General features: G+C 25.7%; 1 protein-coding gene across 2 annotated transcripts in view; it reads left to right on the top strand.

Moving 5' to 3' along the window:
- Nucleotides 1-1855: 1855 nt before the first annotated feature.
- The window catches only part of LOC123013850 (PDF receptor-like), a 36146-nt gene continuing 33414 nt past the window's right edge, over nucleotides 1856-4587 (top strand). For both annotated transcript variants that reach the window (XM_044412682.1, XM_044412681.1), the window contains exon 1: nucleotides 1856-1954. The gene's annotated coding sequence lies outside the window, so the exon portion shown is untranslated. The remainder of the gene's footprint in view (nucleotides 1955-4587) is intronic.

Genomic DNA, 4587 nt, shown 5'->3' with positions numbered 1-4587 from the left:
TTTAACTTTTAACAAACCTCTTAATTTATTCATCTTTACAAATGAAAAACAGTAAAAAATTGCTACAGCTTTAAATTCTGTATTTTCTTCTTTGCAAATGTAAGAAAAATTTTGTTCTACCTGTCTTAACTTTTATGTAATGAATTTTTAAAAAGTGCATGTTTTCGTAAAAAAATTTCTTATTTCTAAAACTAAGCGAAATCGACTAATAAAAATTTAGCCTAAAAATATTGTTTTAAAAGGCTACATCCAAGAATGCCAAGAAATCGTAACTTTTTTTTGGGACATGCTGTATAGTTGAAAATAATTTTAGGTGATACACTAGATTAGTATCTAGCAATGTCCTATACATTTTTTTAAAATTTTACCATTTAGAGGTCACTAATGAACTTTTTCAACTCGCTGGGACATCCTGTATAGTATTAACATGTTTATATTATTTTTATTATCTCTTGATACTGATGTAAAATAAAATTTACGGAAAACCCATTAAATACCTACAAAAAACAATGAAATTAGAAACATACGTTAATGGAAGAAAAAAAATTCTAGGTATTGGGTTTTCAAAGGTTTTCATTTATTGACCACTATTTTTTTGTATTACTTAATGTGAATTAATAATAATTATAAATCTGTTTGTAGTATAAAGTTTCTACGACTAGTATTTTTCAAGTTTTCAATTTGAATTTTTTAAATTAATAAATTTTGAAATTAACTAATTACTATCAAGCATTTTTCTTATTGTTTTATAACAGTTTTCAAGTATTTTTAAATTTTTAATCAGTACTGTTTTAAATTGATAAAGATTTATAATTCTGTCTCATCCAGCATTAGAAATATGTGTATGATTTTTTTTTTGACACAAAAATAAACTAAATGTGGCAAACTAAAGTAAAAAAGCAAATTGTTGAATTACAATAAAATTCCAGTCTAATTAAGTCGCTCACAGACGAGAAAAGTTCGACGTGAAAGATTTTCTTCAATAGAAATTAAATCTCAGAAGCTTCGTTGGTTTGAATGTAATTTGACGATAAATTACGCTTTAGAAATTAAACCTTCGCAAACAAACAACGATATTAACGAAATGTTAATACACTAATTTCTAGAAAATAAAAAATAAATTGACTGTCGTCTCTCGTCTGGAGTTTGCGGACAAATATAGGGTTATTCATAAATATGAAGCAATATTTGAACCTCAAAAATGACCTATAAAATGATGTTAATAATAATAAATAATAACTCGAATTTTATTAACACTAATTTTTTATTGCTTAAATCTAAAGAATAATCAATTTCGATTAAAAAACGCATAACCTTTTATACCACTTTAAACTAAAACATCTTTAAAACGATCCATTCTAGAGATATTAAAGGTTATGCGTTTTTTATTCAAAATTGATTACTCTATTGTTTTCACCAAAAAAAAAAAAATAATGTTAAGAGGCCAAAAAAAAAACGAAAAAACAGAAAATATGACCTACAATTGATGAAACTGAAAATTGAGTAAATGTATCCGATTTTCGTAATTACTAGTTTAGAAGTTATTACAAAAAAAATAAATTTCCATACTCACATTCCGAGGGTTGAAAAGTCTTATCAATAGAGTTCGGACACAAGTTATTATTTATTATTTAAATTAAAATAATTTTATAGCTCATTTCTGAGGTTCAAATATTGCTTCATATTTATGAAAAACTCTATATGTTGCATGAAAGTGTCAATGACAAACATATTTGTACAAAATTCCGTAAAAATTTAAGCGCATGACAGTTGACTATTTCGGAAGTGAAATCTGGTGGATGCTAAATTCAAAACCGACGCTGCGCGTCCGTCAGTAGCTTTAACGTCTACTTCGAAGAAAGACGTGAATTTTGTTCCTTCCAATCAAGAGCCAAAAGACAATAAGTTGAAAAATAAAAATTTACTTGCGAGGTGACCTAAATTAACACTATCGGTAAGATTGTTTTTCAGTCCCACTTGGTTCTTTAATTTTAGAGCTTTAATAAAGCTTTGCTCCCCAGTAATTGGTTACATTTTATCGCGTCCACCAGTGTTGTATAAAAAAGTGAACAATTAAAAGTTCGATAATTAACATTTTAAAATATTCGTTGGATTAAATAGGGAAAAAAGCTGGCAAACTAATTTCATTGTGTTTAATGATCAGATGTTAATTACTGGACAGCTTTATGAAGATAATTACTGACATCAGTAACTGCGCTCATTTGAAAAATTGCAAAACTGAATTAGATTAGCGTTTATTTTTGTCATTTTCCGGGATTAATGAAAATTTATTTTTACGTTTTAAACACTTCAAAAGTATTTTCAACCGGTTTATACGTAATTGTTGAAAAATACAGTTGAGAAGATTTATTATTTTACCCTTGCTCACTTACGTGCATTTCCTGCTGCACTACCTTTGATTTGATAAAGTTTACATTTAAACTCTTTCGTTGGTTAACTGACTTTTGACTGACAAAACAATTTATTCAATTAGATTTACACAACATGTGTTATGATAATAGTAAGTTAAAAAGATTTAAATGAACTAACAAGACTTTCAATTTTAATTAGGGTACATTTTATTAAACATACAGGTGGTCCAAAAGTCTGGAAATGATTTTATTCTGGTGAAACTATCAATTTTTTTGGCAAATAAATAATAACATTTTCAATAAATATTTAAATATATAAATATTTTTGTAGATTTATAAATTGCATATACATATTTTTGTAAAACAAATTTAAGAAAAAAAATATTAGTATAGTAATCCCAAAAGTTTAAACAATTAATTAAAATAGAAAATATTTTGGCATCGCTCCTTTACAACCTTTAAACATTTATTAATTTATTTCCAAAAAAACTGGTAGTTCACTTTAAAAAAATCCTTTAATTTTTGTAAGTCAACTATTTTTTTAACAAAAAAAGTGTGAGATTTACAAAAAAAACAATTCTTATAATAAGCTTGTTGTCTAAAAAAAATTGTGGTAGGTTTCCATTAAAAAAAATGTTACTATGTTTATCTCGTAAGTAGAAACAATTAATTAATATTTAAATTTATTTTTGAATAATATTTTTATGTAAAATTATTTGTCAAAAAAATCGATAGTAGCGCCAGAATATAACCAGATTTTTGGATCAGCTTGTATATCATTACACATTAAATATGGATCTTTATCTAGTTATATTTTACTAAATTTCTTAACTTTTTTTGAAAAAATCTCTGTCTAATTTTTATTCTAGTTGGTTTTATAACTGACTGAAAGTCATATTTTCTTACGTTATATTATATAAATTATATGCAGCTGTGTTTATCTTTGAGTGCAGGCTAAACTAAAGTTAAATGTAATATTCTATTTTAATTCATTTAGAGCAAACTTTTTTTGTATTCTAATTCTAATAAATTTATTGTGTAGGACGGATTAGGTACGATTTTTTTCTAAAAATGCAAAATTAATGTAATACTTTAGAGAAGGGTAATTCACTCTACAACAATTTTTCTAAGCTTGAGGAATCATCAAAAATTAATAAATCGAGTCACAAGTATGATGTGTTACTTAGATCTAATTAAAAAAAGTTTATTTGGTTGTGGTTTTAACTTAGATTTCAGTTTCAGTAAAGTAGGATATTGACACTCACCAAATTGATTGTTTATCGTGTTGCGGATATTGTGTTGTGTTGCACCGGATATTCAACTCTAGAGATTTGGTTTAGAGATTTGAGTGAGTTTACAGAAAGTGAATTAAATCCTTCAAAATCAAAATCCTGAAATCTGATTGGTTAAATATTTAATTGGGCTTTTACAAACCCACCTTTAGTCCTGTTTCTTTACGTAGGAAAAGTAAAAAGGATCAAATCTCAAAAAAGTGCAAAATTTATACCCCCATTATTTCGAAATTCTTATAGATAGATTTTTTTAAACACTCTGTATAACAGACTTCTTCAATATAAAGAAAAATAGATGTATAATATAAAATTTGAAGGTATTCCTGCAAAAATGTAATTCAGAGAAAGAAAATGTTTTACGATTTCTAGAAAACAATTATGAAAATCTTTTTTTAGCACATCTCTAGAGTGAAGTAAGAAAAGTTTGAAATCTTTATTGTTGAAGTATTTTTGGCCAACGTTTTGAAAAATAAATAGTAAAATTTGTAGTTTTAGTTTCCAATAGGAGAAAGATCAAATAAGAGTCAAAGTCGCTACAATCAATCAAAGAAAACTGATTTACTGCGAAGTTTATAACATTAACAAATAAATATCACTTATGTTTACTCTACACTGCTTTGATTATGTTTGCTTCCTTGATGGTAAACCTGCGTTGCTTCTTTCAGAAATGTTTAATTTTGTGTAAATACTGATTATTTAGTGTAGATGACGCCTAAGCACTTATTTATGTAAAGAATTTTGTGCCACATGAATATTATTTTCACAACATGAAATATCAAAATTTTTAATTGAGCTTTAATTGAATTACACAATTATTTCAATTGCAATTTATAAATTGAAAAAAAAAGTAGTATATACATATGTATTTTTTTTCGTTTGTTCTATTAATTAAGTTACAGGTAAAATATTTTTATATTTATTAT

This window comes from Tribolium madens, unplaced genomic scaffold (genome assembly GCF_015345945.1).
Source record: "Tribolium madens isolate multiple individuals breed KSU strain unplaced genomic scaffold, Tmad_KSU_1.1 Scaffold_96;HRSCAF=242;Tcas5.2_LG5, whole genome shotgun sequence".
NCBI lineage: Eukaryota > Metazoa > Arthropoda > Insecta > Coleoptera > Tenebrionidae > Tribolium > Tribolium madens.
Note: the sequence above shows the minus strand (reverse complement) of the source record. Positions and strands in the feature narration are given on the sequence as shown.